General features: G+C 40.7%; 1 protein-coding gene across 14 annotated transcripts in view; it reads right to left on the reverse strand.

The window, feature by feature from the left end:
- The window catches only part of TENM3 (teneurin transmembrane protein 3), a 604,744-nt gene that overhangs the window by 329,355 nt on the left and 258,342 nt on the right, over window positions 1–17,047 (reverse strand). Inside the window, exon 1 of one of the 14 annotated variants that reach the window (XM_059721849.1) lies at window positions 11,062–11,148. The exons of 11 other annotated variants lie outside the window; for them this stretch is intronic. The gene's annotated coding sequence lies outside the window, so the exon portion shown is untranslated. Of the gene's footprint in view, window positions 1–11,057; window positions 11,149–17,047 lie in introns of those variants that run through there. 2 more of the 14 variants (XM_059721853.1, XM_059721850.1) reach the window with 2 other exon arrangements.

Below are 17,047 nucleotides of genomic sequence, written 5' to 3' on the forward strand. Positions count from 1 at the left end.
ACTAGATCTTGGCTACTGTAATAGTGTCTCACTCTTGTTATTTGCAGCCTTGTTCTATCAGTGAACATTTGCTCTTTTTGCTGTATTTCAATACTTTTAAAAAGAAGAAAATTAATCACAGTTATCAACATTAGAAGACACATTCTGTCTTCACAGTCCCATCTGGATTCCAAACTAGCTGCTATACACACAAAGGCCAGCAAAAGAGCTTTCTTAACTTCTCTTAATATTCTGTCATACCACAAAAATGTGGATCTCCACACTCTCATGCTTGTCATTCTTATTAAACACTGTGATGGTAAGTCTCCAAAAGGGGATGCAGTTTGCTTGGGTAGGTCACTACTCTGACTCAGACAGATCTTGAACCAATTTAGTAAGCATGAGTTATAATCGACTTTGAATAGAATTACTTGTTTTCTTAAGCCTCTTCAGATGTCTAGCCAAAAGAGAACATTTATACATCTTTCATCCCAGGCAGTTATCAAAATGTAAAACCTATCACTTGGGCACATTACAGCATGCTGATTTGTGACATTCTCTGGAAAACTTGTTCTATGAACAAATGAATGAACTGTACACATTTAGTATGTGAACACACATCCACATAGAACAGATAAAATTCTGATAATATTCAGCATTTTACTATTTAAGAATTTTCATTTAAAATCCAAGAGTAACTTAAATCAGTAATTGAATTATTTTAACTATTTCAGAAGATCTACAGTGAAAATCCAACTGAGCACATTTCAGATAAAGTTTAACTAATTATTGGTCAAGCATTGTGTATTCCTGAGTTATAGTTCATAAAATTATAAGGGTTATATTTTGGACAAAATAACTGGTAGCAATCAGTATACAACAGAGGTTTATATGCTTTGTCTCTCACACTTCTGATTCTTAAAGCTCTATCCCACTTTTTAGGTGCAAATGGCATTTCAGGTTTAAGAACACTGAGAAAATTTAGTATACAGAAACTCAGCATAGTTTCCTCCAATATCTGAGAAAGGATCACTGGAAGCCAAGCCTGGAAGAGTTTTGACAGTAATAAATGCCCTGCTAGAATAGAATGGGTGATGTCTGTTCTAGCTAACAGACTCCACAAAAAAAAACAGACATCCATCAGGAGTATAGTGAAAGTGGCATCTCCCAGTTGGCTAAAAAGTAATCAGGCAGGGAGAGGAAAAAAGAGTTTTGGATGGGAGTAAAGTAGGCTTTGATGAAAACATTACATGAATCTATAGTTACACTCATGTTGGTATGTAGGTAAGTGAGTGTGACTGCCATCAATCGTAGGCACCTTTAAAGTTGAGGGGCATGCCCTCCCCAAGTCCCCTTCTGCACACCATGTAGAAACTGTGTAAAAGTGTCTCTCTTTTTCACTTTCCTAAGTACCTATTTTTCCTAAGGTGGAAAGGGACAGGCATGTGGCTGGTGCCCACCCTCTGTTCTTCCTCCACTGGAGCAAGGAATGGGAAGTTTTAAGTGAGAGGAAAGAATTAAGTCCGCTTCATTTTTCTTGCCTGTTCCCCACTGCTAGCTAAGCATCCACCCCACAGCTGTAAGGCAATTCTCAGCAGGGAGAGCAAAGGAACTACTTTTCAAAATGTTAACATTGTTCTAATTTCCTGATTTTCAGCAAAATCAATAGGGTTCTGCTCACTGAAGACTAGAACATTTTCTGAAATGGTTGGAAGTGATCAGATGAAGTGTTCAAAAGTTATTGTGTTACATCCAGAGAGACAAAGAAATGCCAGCAAGTTTAGTTTACTCAGCTAATAATACATACCTTGGTCATACATATGTTAAACACACTGCTTGTATCGGCAGCATTAGACTTGCATAGTTTAGTCCACGAATAATGTTAATCATTGTTGTTATAATGATCTATGAAGATGTACATCTGGTAAATACATTTCTATGGAGCTATGATAGTTCTGGACTGGTCAGCCAAAATATAGCATGTGGTACATCCTTATATTTGTTAGTACAGACCCATATGTAATTTAACTCATATGAGTTTAATACTGACCATGTCAGGCACAAGCACAGGTCTGGAAATTCCACCCACAGCTAAATCTGTGCAACAAAAAGACATGAACAATCAAAAAGTAGAAAATGGTACAAGTTCAATGGTACAATGTTTGGTACATCCCCACAATGAATCACATTGTGGGGATGTACCAAACATTTCTAAATACTAATTTTTTGCTTTTTCATTATTTTGGCAGATTACATTGGACAGGAGCTTTACCTGTACATCAGGCAGGTAGTGTTCAAGCAGGAGAAAGGATGTATACTGTAGATGCCCAGGTCTACCACCTTCTAAAAAATCAGTACAGGAAGAATTAATCATTTCAAATGAGGCCAGAGGTTAGTCCACCCTAATTTCTTAAATGCACTCACTTAGCTCACCCAACCGCAAGACTTGGATGGGGGCCTGAGCCAGTGCATATAATGACACATTTTCCTCCACATGGTATGACTGCCATTGGTATGACTAGGTGTGGGGAAGAGTGCTTCAATCTCAGGGCTCTTAGGATTCTTGAAGAAGAGGGAGTAGGATTTGTCTCTCAATCTCAGGAGTTTAAGAAGGTTAACTGGCTCCAAGGATGTCTAAGGCTATGAACATAAGGACTTGCATTTAATTGTAGCACTGCAAAGTGCTTTGGCACTTTATATTGCTAACAAAATGGCATGCTACAGTGATGTATACACAGAGCCCCTTTGCCAGAGCACTACAGTCACCTCAAAGGTATGCTCTTCAGCTGTGGGGCAGCAGGGAGCTGCTTCTCTGCCCTTCCTGTCCCCAGGTAGCTGCTGCCTACCGATCACTGACAACCTGCCCTGGCCCCCTTCCATGGGAGGGTACAGGGCAGGCAGTGATAGTCGCCACTCTGGTGACTAGAACAGCAACAAGCTGTTTGTAAGCTCATTTCCCTCCTGGGTAGGGCAGAGAGTAGAGCCCCCACTGCTCCAGAGACTAGAGAACCTCTGTCTAACAGGGGCAGCCGTACAGAGAGAGGGCTCCCTGTAGCTGCTGCCCCTACCACATGCAAGGGAGGTGGAGAGAGCTGTCTACAGGGCTCTATGACAGTTCATTATTGACTGTCACATCAGGGAGCTAGCCACTCTCCCTCCTTGGATTGGGGAGAGAGTGGAACATTGGGATGCTGAGGGTCCGAGAGATTTCCTGCAGCACTACATATAACATGTTACATATAGTGCTATATGAGAAGTTCCTCTTTGAAGGAGAAACATTTTTGTCATTTTTGTGGTGCTATGAATGGCATGAGCGTATGTAAGCTCACTTTTTGTAGTGCTACCAGGGCAGACATAGCCCTACAACTGTCATGTGTGTCCATAGCCTAAGTAATACCCTGGAATTTCCCCCAGTGCCTTGGGATGGATGAGAGAGGCTAGACAGCAAAATCTACTGGTAATGGAGCAGGTAAGTGCTTTGTTAATTAAGGAGCTGGTAGGAAGGAATGAAAGACAGATATAGATTTAAAAAAAAGAGAAGACTTCTATATGCATTCCTGAACTATGAAGAGGACCCAGTTGTTGATAGAAGCCATTGCTACTTGCCTAGGAACAGCAAGGTCCTCTACAATATCTATAACCTCATCACTTATCTTTGATTCAGTATGGGAGATCTTGAGAGTCAGTGTGATTAAGAGATACAGGGTGTGCCTGTTTATCTGGAGAGACTGTTGTGGGTATGTGAAGTGAGAGACGGAACTTGGAAGAAGCAAAAGGCAGAACTGTGGTTTCAGAATCAGGCATTGCCTCTTTAAGTAATTTATCCTTCATGCAAGAATATGGAAGCACTCATACAGGACACTTCTGCTACATGAGTAGAAAAAAAAGTTTTAGGACTGGACTAAGAAGGAGAAAAGTGTAAAATTCAGAGCAGGTCCTCTGAATGAATTCCTTAGGGTAGGAAGCAGAATATCTCCCCTACTTGAAGAAGGACATCAGCTGGGTAAGTCTGATTGAGCAATACAGGAGTAAGGGGATATATTGGGCAAGAAGAGACGACAAAAATCTACTTCCATCTGAAGATTCTCCTCTTTGAAACAGCTATCATGAGAGGTAGGGAGGCTTTGTAGAATTTTTTTTAAGGGGAGAAAGAAGGGCCGAGAGAAAGAGTCTACTCTATGGATAAGACTAAAGAGCATCAATACCTCTACTTCTGTTCCTATTCCCAATAACAGACACCTGAAAAATGCCAGAAGGGAGACACAGAGGTGCATGCTGTGGTATTATTGCCATGACAGCACTTACAGGTTTTGCAGCTGCTTTTCCAGTTCCTTTACATAATTTTCCATTCTGAAGATTTAAGCAGCCTTAAAAGGTCCCAAGGAAGTACCAAGTAAACTAGAGACATCAGCTGTTTTTCCAGTAGGTGGCAGAAAGCAACTGGGAGTCTGCTTTCTTAGTGCTTGAAAGGGTGCACAGCTAGTTAATAAATTCCCATATCCTGATTTAGCCTATATGCTAATTTTAATTCTCTAACTTGGAGGAAGAACAAGTGCTCAGAAATTTGTTTGCCACTTCCAGGTATGCTAATTTTCAAAAGGGTAATGTTTCTAGAAGTCAGAGATGTAAACGTCTGAGTGGATCACTCCCCCATCTCTGCCAGAACCGGCAATAATATTAAATATCTCAATGAATGGGATTTGTAAGTTTCAGTGGGAGACTTTTGCAGAGCCTCAAGGACTTTATTGTTTCAAAAACCTGTTCTGATATTAATCCTATACTTTTCGTAATTTCATAAATGAATGAATGGTATTATAATTATAGTAATTATTTTCATTAGTTATATAAACTTAGATGACATATTTTTAAAATCTCACAGTAGTGTTAGAATGATATTGTAGCCATGATGGTCCAGAAAAATGAGACAGAGTTGGATGGGACAGGCAGATTTTTGCGTACCACTCTACCCTATCACTGGCCAAAAGCCTCTCTGTGTTCCTCTAAAATATACAGTTGGTCCAATGAAAGGTAAATCTTAAAAGATAAATCCCACAAAACTGTAAAATCTCGTAGGTAGTTGTTCTATTCCTAGCTGGTTTTCATTTGGCCAAGTTGTATCTGTTCTTTCATTTTTTTTTAATTTTATTTTTATTTTACAAAAAAATCATCTCTTGCTAGCCCCTTTATATTTTATTCAATGAACTTAAAGTTAACAAATGATCTTAAAGTTAGCAAAACTGGATACAATTATTTGGCATGGTCTGATGATGTACAACTGGTTTAAAATTCCCATGATCGCTATTCTAATACCTTTTCCAAGAGGTTTGCAAAAGTTACTACCAGCGCTGGAGTCTCTTAAGAGGCACAATTTCAAAGTAATTCCTATTTTGTTTCAGAATCCATTTTGTAGTGTCATATTGCCAACCAGAACTAGGAAGCCACATTTGAGTGAAACAGAAGTGGTTTAAAACAGAAAAAAAGTTGGGCTCTTGAGATTTAGATGATTAAATATTTGAACAATTATCCAAATAGATAAAAGCCCAGATTTTTAGAAGTATTTAGGCATTGTTTTGGTCAGCACTTCAAAACCTATATGACTTATGAACCCAAGTTTTATTTAGCCTTGGATTTTGTTTTTCTGATTTTTTTTTTGTTTATCTCACTTAAAGGACATACTGAATGTAGACCAGCCACAGAACTAACAATTTAAATAATCTTCATGAAAACATGAACAATTCATACACTTGTTAAAACAAACATTATTCCTGCTGATAAAACTGAAATTGGCAACTCCCTCAGTAACGTACAAACACAGGACAAGTAGAACTGTGACAGCTCCCTTACAGAGAAACCAATCATCATCATTAAAAGATCCTTAAAAGCAAATATAGAATGGTCAGCCAAAGAGGTCAGCTTAATAATTAATGAAAGGCTATTTCCATATCTAGCAAACCATGGGATAAAACCTTAAGTATTAAAATCTGCCACCAGGAGCAGAAGTCCAATTCAATTCTCAGCCTATCACCAGTTATCTACAATCACGAAAATCCGTTTCAAAACAAAAAGAGGAGAGTATGATAAAGCTATATGAAGTACTCTCTGGCAGTGATAAAGCAGGCAGAGAGGTGGCTGTCATAAAATAGCCAAATGGCTTTTTCCACCTCCATCAAGGTCACTTTACTGATGATGGGCTCAATAAGATGATAATGCATTTAACCACTTTCCTTGCATCTGACTTCGACCTTATTGCAAATCCAAATGGCCTTGTTTAACTATCCTGGCCTTTCAGCATTTCCCTGAACAAAGATAATTAAGGAGATGTACTGCCCCCTACTATCATAGGAATTGAAAGACAAATAAACTTTTAAGAGCACAGCCAGGTGTCTATTGCACTAATGTACAACTGTTAAGCAGGGGGTGAAATGGAATAATGGTTAAATAATTATAAAAGGTTAACAATGTTAACTTCGTTACACAAGGCAATTTTGTTTTATTTAAAAGAAGGAGCATAAAGAGTGTTCCAGACTACTTTTTTAACAGCTCCCTAGATAACAGTTTTTCCTGAGGAACAGTTCATGACTCAGAGGAAATATGTTCTGCAAAAATTAACAACTCTGAAGTTTCTACAGATTTGGGCATTATTATGCTCCATAAATGCTTATATTAACTTTTTTAGTAAGTAACTATGAGTGAACCTTAATAAATATAAAAATGTACTTTGGTTTTCTATTAAATATTTTCTTCTAGTTGTGTGGTCAGTAAATACTGTACTTGAGATGTTAGATTTTCTTCTGTTAAACAAGTTATGTAGTTAGAACAGCTTGAAGACTAAAATTAGATATTTAAAAGTATATTTGTGCGATCTTAAAAAAAAATGTTCCAACACTTCTGATATACAATATACTTGTTTTTCCCCTCCTAACTTTCATTCATATTCTCCTTTGTCTCAAAACAGCCTACTGGATACCACTAGTAATAAGTAGCATCGTGACAAGACTATGCTTAAATATCACTGAAACTGATATTGCATTGATAGGAGTCCAAACTAATCAAATAAATACACTATGAACAAAGATATAAAATTGGTCCAAACGAGGAATGTGATTTCCAACTAAGGTGACCACCTTATTACGTGGTAACCTAGGCTTTTAAGCAGCAAAACATTTTTGCTATTATTTAGTTTTGCCAGTATTTAGTCTTCTATTAGAGCCAGAAACAGAGGCAGAAAGCTTATTTATCAAATTAGTATAAGCATAAGGCCAGAATCAAGTAGTTGTGTTTTAGTTACTATAAAATAATTACGATAAAACAATATATTAAATATATTTCATCAAAGTTTATCCAATACAGATTTTCAGAAATTATAACTATAATTACTTTTGCTTATCATCAAGTAAATATAAATTGTTCTGTAAAAGTAAATCTTTAAACTAAAATTCTCTACTATTAAGATTAACCTCTATAATTTTGAACATATTTGATTCAAAATGTTCACTGTTTCTTCTAAACTTAAATTTTGGGATGAAGTTTTAAAAGTTAGATATGGGAGCCTGAAAGTTATTTTACAGAGAACTAATATAAAAAGATCATATCTATATCACTACTGTATCTTTCATGAGTAAAATACTTAAATGCTAAAAGCTTGTAGTGGTTCATACCTTGTCCCTGTTCAGTTTTTGATCTACTATACAGATCAACAGACCATAACTAAACCTTTTACTATGAACAGTGATTCAAAGTTGGAACCCTCAGTTTCCCTCCATATATTTCCCACAAGCATGTTGTATAGCCTGCATCTATGGTTATTTTTTCAAGCTGTTACCTAAAACTTTTGAAAGAATTGTTTTATAAGGTATCCCTTTAGTAATGATTTAAAAAGGAACATAAAAATACCAGCTACAAGTTTAGATAAACAGTTCCCTTGAATAGTACCTGAAGAAGACTAAGCTTTCCTATAGTACCAGTATTGTATTTAAAATTCTGGACAGAATTTTTAGACAAGAAATGGAATGGATTACTTGTTATCATTCTATAAAATGTCTTTGCATCTTACTTGGACCTTACACTGCCTGATTACCAAAAAAAGCGCACGCACAGATTCTTGTCTTTACAGTTATTAAGAATTAAATACAAAAAGTTAAATTATTTAGTTCAGAAAACAGTGAGACTATATAAAATACGACTACTGTTTCACCCAGTTTCCCTTTTTGCGCAAAGAACTTCCAGCATCAAGTCCTGAGATGCTTGGACCCCCGCAATTTTTAAGTGAAAGAAAGATACTTGGTAGGTCACAAGATCAGTTCCCTAGTATAGTTGAATATGTAATAATTAGAGTGCTGGCATAATTAACATTTATGTATACGTAACGTTACATAAAACCTAGGAAAAAGCATGTATCTGGAATAGTTTATAACAGCTTATATGGAGTAGTCAACAATTAAGTCTTCAAAGATCAGGGGAAAACTTAGAAAGGAATGTAAGTTCCCTATTCAGAATACAGTAAGGCAGGGTATCACTTTCTGTGTGTTTAACATTTAATATCTAGTTTTTAGAAAGCTTGTTTGTTACTCTGCATTTGCCACTGTTTAGTTCCAAGGATGCACTTAGAAGCAAAACAAGTTAAAAAAATAAAGTGAAGTTCTGAAGTCTAATCCTTTAATTGCTGATCAGAGCTGCAAATAGATCTTTTTCCACTAATTGCACAAGTCTGGTTAAATCTTCTGAAATGCACTTTAGCAAATGAATGAATATAGCTTAGAACAGGTTCTTTAATTTGGGTCATTTTATGTTACTTGCAGTAGTGATGGGTGCTTAGCAATGCTTTTTTTGTGGACCTTTAAAAGGAATGAATACCTGGAATACAGGATTCTAATTTGTTGTGCTGCATTAATTATCAAATCACTTTATTTGGACAACTACTACTTAGCCACTTTTTTCATTCTGAGAGAAGCGCATTCCATGCTAAATGGAACATACTACTTCAGATCATGTTTCCCTAATTCTACTGTAAACAAAGAGAGAGTAAAAACTTTTATCTGTAAACCAAAGAAAATAAAAACAAGTTTAAATGTTTAGACAAGCTTTTTGCACTAAATTACAATGTAGACTTTTCTGTAAGCCTTTCTATAAGAAAATTGCTATACTAATAGGCCGCTCATACAGAAACACGCTGTGATTTATCAAAAATGTAGTAATGTTTCAACTGGTAGCTAAGAATGTGCTTGATAATTTGAACATCAATTTCATGTAAGAGGATGGTTAAACTAAATATTTTGTTCAGTTTTTAAAAGGAAACGCTCTCCCCCCCCCCATAGGCTTTAACCCAAAGCTCCATATTTATTAAAGAGATGTTAAGTGCCATAACTAGATTGGAACCATCGAACAGCTTAAAGAAAAACAAAACTACTATGTTTAGCACACATATGCAAATGCTGTCTCATTTAGTCTTAATGACAGCTTGTAAACATCACAAAGCGACACTGACACTCAAAACAGCATCAGGAAAACAGTTCCTTGGATCCATTATGCCATATATACAATCAGTATTTGATAGGGGGCTTTTGCCATCTTTGGTAACTTTTCCCACATAATTCTAGTCAATTTATTCTGTAGATTAGAGGGCCTGAGGATGGAAGGTGATTCCCTTCTGTTTCACTCTATTGTTCTCTATCTTCAAAGCTGCCAAGATCGAGAGCAGCTCAGTCTTTGTCTGAAGGGCTTGATAGTTCATATCCTAAGTTTATCTCTTTAATGCCGAAATGTCTGCAAGCATTCTTAAAGCTTTTTCCAGTCATGCCCAGAAAACAGGAACAAAGTTAACAAAGAACAGCCAGCTATCACTGAAAAGTGTCAGGTTTGTTTGCTGAAGTAGATCAATATCCCTTAGAACCTTCAAAGTTTGGGCTTTTTGTTTAATAATCAAGCTGCTTTATCAGAAATAGCAACTGGGATAAAATCCTGAGGCAAGGTATCTCTCTTAACATTTATGAGCATGAGTTGAGCTACCATAGCTTTAAAAATCAAATCAACGTTTTAGATATAGATCACTGTCTGTATCTCAGCTGCATGAAAACTAACAGGAAAGCTGAAATGTAATGGGTTCAAAGCCTGCTGTAGCACATCCTTAAGCCCACACGTTGAAATGGACATCATTTTATGTGAGTTCAGGTCCCTATCAACCTCTCTTTGAATGCCTTTAATCCTTTCTGAAAGACTACTTGAACAATTAGCAAACAGAGGTAGACTCTGGATGGCTTTGCTCAAACATTGAAGGCTGAGGAACAAAAGGTTTATTTAAAAAAAAAAAAATGAAAACCTTGGCTTGCACAACTCCAGCCGTGAATCTGCTTTCAATTACTGAAAGTATTTCCACTTCAGTGGAAAAGGATCAAATCTTCAGCTACACCATCTTTAGGCAACGGATTTGATTATATTAAAGCTTGAAGCAGACGAGAACGACTTCGTGACACGGCCAGCTACTCTGTGCGGATCCTTTCCGGAGCGGGCAGAGGAAGAGCAATGAAAAGCAGCCAGAAATGTGGCCGTTCACAGCAACACTACGTACATAAAGCTCCGCTTCATTGATTGATTTTTTTCCCAGGTGCCTACACAACGCGGCGGGGAGGATGCTAGACTCGAAGGGAAAGAACGGGACCAGCTCTCCTAGACCCAGATGGCTCTTTGCCCGCCGCAACGCCGGGTTGCAAAAGTTCCCATTTTCCCTCCATGGACTTTGCTGGGGAAGCAGCAGCAGCCCGGAGCCGGGGAGAAAACAGCCGGGTGCTGGGGGAGCCGCTATGGAGGAGAAATCTTTCACTTTTCCCAGCTCCAGCCTCACGGCTCCGAGCCGCTGGGGCTGCGGACCGGGCCGGGCCGGGGGCCGGGGCCGAGACGTGCGGTGCGGAGCGACGCGATGCTCCGCATCCCTTGCGCGCACAGCCCCCCGGGGCCCGCGGGAAGTCCTCGCCGCTCCCCGCAATTCAGAGGCTAGCGCGGCTGGGAGGGACCCCCGGCCCGCACCCCACCCCACCCCCATGCAGCCCGGCGGGCGGGCGAGCGAGCGAGCGAGCGGCACGCACCTACCTCCCCTGGCCGCGCCGCGCCGCTCCGAGCTCAATCCGGCTGTACTGTATCGTGTTACAGAGCCGGGCTGTCTCCCCCAGCACGCAGCAGCGATCACACACCATAGGCTGAGGCTGCTCTGTTTACACCCAGGCGAGGGCCGGGGGCCGGGCTTGCCAGCCCTTAACCCTTGCTGGGCTGCGCCGCCACCGCCGCCGCAGCTGCTTCTGCTTCAGGCGGGCCAGAGCCGGGGCGGGGGAGTCTGCGGGTGCCGCGCCTCACACGGAGCCCCCGGGCCGCAGGCTGCCAGGGCCGGGCGCGCCGAGCAGAGCGGAGCGGAGCGGAGCCCGGCGCCACTGCCAGGCGAGCCGCGCAGCGCGTCACGCTCGCTTCAGTGACACCAAGGCTGGCGCCTCCCGCGGGGCAGCCGCAGCCGGGGTCGCTGACCCCCTGAAGCACTTGGGAGGCACCTCAGCCTGGGTGAACCGCCACTGAAGTGTGTCCCCCCTTGAAGTGCGTCTTGAATGCAAACACCAGGTGGTCGGCCCACCTTTTCAACTGCCCTCGGCCTCCGAGTGGGAAGAGAAGCACAGCACGCCAGAGCCACTGTCACCTCAGTGCCCAGCCTGGGTCATTCCCTGCCACTACGGTTTCTAAGACCTGTGCTTGCCTTCACATACAGGCTCCTTAACAGTTTGCAGCTTCCTAGTGCCTTCACTCTTTGTTTTTGCAAAACCACCACCTGCCGCATCTTCCACATGACAGAGGCAGGCAAGTTTCTTTGGGTAGTCGGCCCATGGTGTGTGAGACCACCTGAATAGCTGGGAAACCTGTTCTTTGCAGGCTGGTGTCCGAAAGCGTGCAAAGAACAATTTTTCCAATCTATTCAGTTGGTCTAATAAAAGATATCCAGTCTACCCAATTCACCTTGTCTGCCCATGTCCTTAGACCCACAGGGATACAACCAACAACCCTCCACACAACAGATAGACTGTTAAACACAGCACCGCTCTGAGCTCCTTCCCACTGAAGTCAATGGAAGTTTTACCATTGAGTTCACTCGGTGCAGGAGCAGAGGCCCAGGCCCAGGTGTAACAACTTTCAAATTAAGACCTGAGAGACAAACTGCACAACTGACAAATACAGAATTGAGTACTATATAGCCTCATGAATACAGGAGTCACCTCAGACCTGAGGAAGGGCACCTGGAGCACAAAAGCTAGTCCAATGGCTCTCCCAGTTAGTCTAATAAGAGATATCACAACAAAAAATCCTGGCCTCGTAGATTTACTCATGAATAGTTGCTGCAAAATTATACAAGAGTTCAGGCCAGCTAGAACTGCAAGACAGTTTACAGCAGCAGAATAAAATATCTCATTTTATTTTGGCAGTCACATTTAGGCTAATGCCCTTATATTTTAAGAATTATCTTCTTATTTTCTTTTTAAATGGCAGCAAGGAGCAGTTTTACATCTACAAAACTTTCAACAGCCAAATGTCACTATTTGTAACACAAAAAACTAGAAATCGTGGTTCCAAAATGATACCTTTTATTAGACCAACTGGGAAATCGTAAGAAAATTGTCCTTTTCTGCAAGCTTTCGGGATCAAAGTCCCTTTGTCAGACTCTGGGAACAGTATAGATGGTACAAGACGGTAAAAAGTCCCCATAGGTAGGAAATAAACTTCACTTTTGCACAGAGGGAACTGAAGATGGAAGGCTGTCCATCTGGGTCCATGAGAGTGTCTTTGTAAAAAACATGTTACTATTTGTAACATTTTTTAAATCTTTAAATACTGATCAGTATCGACTGATTTTACTAGGAAATTTGATGCAGTCATGGTCAAGGGTAGCATGGCAACTGGCAAAAAAAGCCACGTTTTTCCTTCAAATTTGAGCAGTATAACTGCTAATATTTGAAAAAATAGTTCTAAACAAATGAAGACAGCTCCAGCTCAGCTCAGTACTAGTTGTCAAATGTTTACATCAATATACAAAAAAAAATATACAATTTTGTCTATTTATACATCGAACAAGCGGTTTAACAATTTTTAAGATTCAAGCATTTGAAAGTCTAGAAATTCATATTTCACCCACAAATTGTGTGCTAATGTAATTTTTTTTAACCTCGCTTTACTCCCATCAATAAGAAAACCATATGGATTAAATTGGTCATATACTGTGAACTGGGAAGGAAAACAAATTACGTAACTTAAGTGAGTTGGCTGGCATCTTGGCCCATACCTGGGAACAGAGCTGGGAAACTCTGGAGCTAAAAACATGAACTGCTACCTGAGCTAGTCTTAACTAGAGATGCAATAGACTAGTATATTCTGTGACACCGGGGAGAACCTGTAACACAGCAGGTTACAAGTTTTCTTTGATCAAAAGAAGCTTGTCCTGACCATCAGGGACTTGCAGGAGTTCAAATTCCAGACAAACACTCACACCCACCATGTTAGCCAACACTCTGGGGATTGTACCTGGGACCTTCAGAGATGAAAGCATAAGCTGCTACAGTTGGACTCAAAGACGAAACCTTCTCATGTTGCCAGAATCAAACTCATCCTTCATGTATCATCCCAGAGGAAGACTTGTAACACACATTCATAAATAGGTTATATAAGCATATGGACATAGACCTTGAAGAAGGGTATTTTCCAGTTTATAAGGCTAAGTCATGTACTCCTGCAGAGGCATAGGAATTGTTCCAGTTTCTGAAAGACAGGTGGAACTGCACTGTGAGAATTAATTTAGGCTTAGTTTTTACTCTGTGAAAATCTACCCTCATCAGGGTACGTGTGTGCAAGGGAGGGTACTGGAAGAAGAACCCTGAATCCTGCAAGCATCAGATGGTCCAAGAGACATAAGGAAAACAGTTCCTTACTGGTTTAAGATAAATCAGACTCCCTCAGCATCCCATCATGCTCCCTGGGCTGGGCGGGGCTCTCTGCTCCACAGCAGAGCTGGCCCCTCCCCTCTGCTCCCTGGCTGGAGCTCTGAAGAGACTACAGGCAAAACAGGGTCTGCCTGATTTCCCCCTGCCCTACTCCCACCTTCGCTGATCAAGCAGGAATTCCCCCCACCCCCTCCTTCCCATTTCCGACAACACAGACCCCAGCCCCACAGACCCTAGGCATGTGGTATGCTAGCTAATGAAGAGATATGTCTGTGTCTCCAATTTCACTGGGACAGGCAGACAGGACAGTGACCACTTAGAGCTTTTTGCAGCTAATCAACAGGTCAGCTGGTAAGCTGTTTAAGAAAAGTTTGAATTAAAGAAGAGAGGCTATTGTTTTGCTGATGGGGGTGATAAACACTGTTATCAACTCCCTACTGGCTGGCTTGCCTGTCAGTTTGCTGCAGACAGTATAAAAAAGCAGGGAGGGAGACTGAAAAGCTCAGTATCATCAACAGATGCATGCACTGCACCTCCCCTTGCCTCAGTGCTTGCAGGGGGCTGGGTATGGCAACACTCCCGCCCCTTCAGCAGCCAGCAGGGAAGAGCCTGGGATGGTACACACAGACCTCCATAATCAAAGCGTCCTTCTGGGGCCTGGCCACACCCCCCAGTTTAGCTCCCTGCGGAAAGGAAGGGAGGGCTGCTTAGCGTCCCCTGGCTTCTAGCCTGAGCCACTGCAGGCATGTGCCTGCATTTCCTCAGTCCAGAGAGAATGTCCATCCAGTTACAAACCAGTTCAGCCTAGCCAGGTTTGACTAACCTGCAAAGATTGAATCAATTCAGGCTCAGGCTTTTTGAATGTCTGTCCCTAGCCATAATGGGTAGAGTATCAGGATAATTTCCCTGTGCTACTTTGTGAGCTTCATTCTCACCTCAGGGAAAAAAACCTCTGTTTTCACTCCCCATCTACACCCTATGTATGGTATAACAATGATTCTCAACCAGGATGCTGAAGTAACCTAGGTGCTGTGAGATCAATTTAAGGGTGCTGTTGCATGCCACATAATATTAAGACTGTTAGATGTGCAAACACCTACGTAGGATTCACAAAATAAACCCAGAGGTTTAGGAATCCGTCGTGTCAAAAGCATTCTGACCTGCTGTGATCTTTTTGAGCTCCTTGTAATACAATAATTGCTCTATTATTTTTCCACAGTCAAAAAATGTTAAGAGCTGGCATTTCCTAAGGAGTGCTTTGAGTCTAACAAGGGGTGCCCGTGAATCTAAAAAGGTTGTGACACACTGATCTATGAGTATATTTGTGTGTGTGTGTGTATGTATGCGCGCGCGCGCTCGCGCGCACACACACACACACATATGTACATGCATATACATATATCCATAGTCTGAGAACAGTACATAATCAGAGAGCAGGACTCTCCAGCCCTGCCTCACTTCTTTCACTCAGATTTCTCTGTACCCTCTTTACCACATACTGTTTCTGTACAGGTGTCACTGGACTGTAACTGTGCGCATTCATACAAACACCACTGGAATGGATCTCCCTCTCTGGGGATATTGGGCCTGTTAGCAGTGGAATTTCCTCTGCTTTGATCTGTTTTGTGCTGTTGAGTGTTGGTGATGTGACTCCTCTGTCCCATCATCACTAATGCAATCCGCAGCAGAGACTACCAATTAAAGACAGCTGAAAAGTAGACATTACCCTAGAAAATACAGATGGGATATAGCATGGGTGACACATACCTATACAGCAAAATCTTGCACATAAATCATCATATGCCTGCATACCTGCCATCATAAAGGAGGAAAATACTTTATAAATAAATGCTAAGCCTGACTCTCCACACTGTTACATTGGCTAACCCCACAGACAAAAGGGGTGGAAGAAGAAATTCCTGGAATAACCCCAGGATACCAGACTGGAGAATAAGACTTGATTTGTATAGAGAATACAGAATGATGTATACACCCATAAATTCAGAATAATTTGTCATAGTAAAAGCTGACAAAAAATCATGCTTTGTATATGAGTAAATGTTTGACTGATTCAGGGCAGCGAGCAACCAATATCAAAGCAGAAATGTAATGATGAAAAAGCTAGATGAGGAAAGGGAGTCCAGAGGAGTGAGCACGTGTTTTTCATTCACAAAAAAAATAGAAAGATTATTTTATTTTATTTTTAGCTGTTTGGTAAAGAGGATTGTTCTGGCAAAAGAATGTAGAATATTAACCATTAGATTTTAATTCAGTTCAGCTTGTAAGGGAACAATATCTGTCACTACCTAATCACAAATCAGTGCTGTGTATGGAATGAGTTGGGTTGCCTGAGTCCCAGCCCTAGTAGACAGGTGTTTCTCATCACAGCTATTGCTAGCTGTACCCTTGGAAGCTGCATAAATTGGGAATAGAGTTTCATATGTTTTTTCAGTTCTAGTCAGAGCTCTAGGTCAGGGTTGAGACGTGTACGTGTGTGTGTGTGAGCACGTCCACTTTTAAGCACTGAAAGATTCAATATGGCTCAGCCCTACCTATCTGAGAGAATTTCCCTCTCTCTGAGCCAGACTGCTCAAACTAGATCAGTAAAAGCACTTGAGCAGAGTCCCTGATGGTATAAAATTAAGAGGTGCTACAGGGCAGATGATCTTTTTGGGAACCGATAGTCTTTAGAATTGCCTGCTTTTCCTGGTTCAGGAGAATTAATTTTATGGCCTTCATGGCTTGTTGCAACGTTTTTTTCCAGAGTAGTTCAAAACTAGGGAAAGTAGTAAGCATGGCTATTTTTTTCAAGATTGGGTATTGTTTTAATTTTAATTTTCCTAGTATTACATTATGTAAAAGGCCTGCAGTTTTGTAGTACAGTGTATTTAATCTATATGCATCCCAGGTATGTGTACTGCTTGCTTAACTGTATAACATGCTGGTCCCAATTTGTTGTATATTGCTTCCATGATATGGATAACTGGAGTTTGTTACAAATTGCTTAAAGCCATCGCATCTTGTCATTTTCATGTCTGTTATCTCCCTTAATTTTTAAGTCTATAATAGCAGCCCTGACAGGAACTATTAGAAGCCTTGAAAATGTG

Source organism: Alligator mississippiensis, chromosome 2 (assembly GCF_030867095.1).
Source record: "Alligator mississippiensis isolate rAllMis1 chromosome 2, rAllMis1, whole genome shotgun sequence".
Classification (NCBI taxonomy): Eukaryota; Metazoa; Chordata; order Crocodylia; family Alligatoridae; genus Alligator; species Alligator mississippiensis.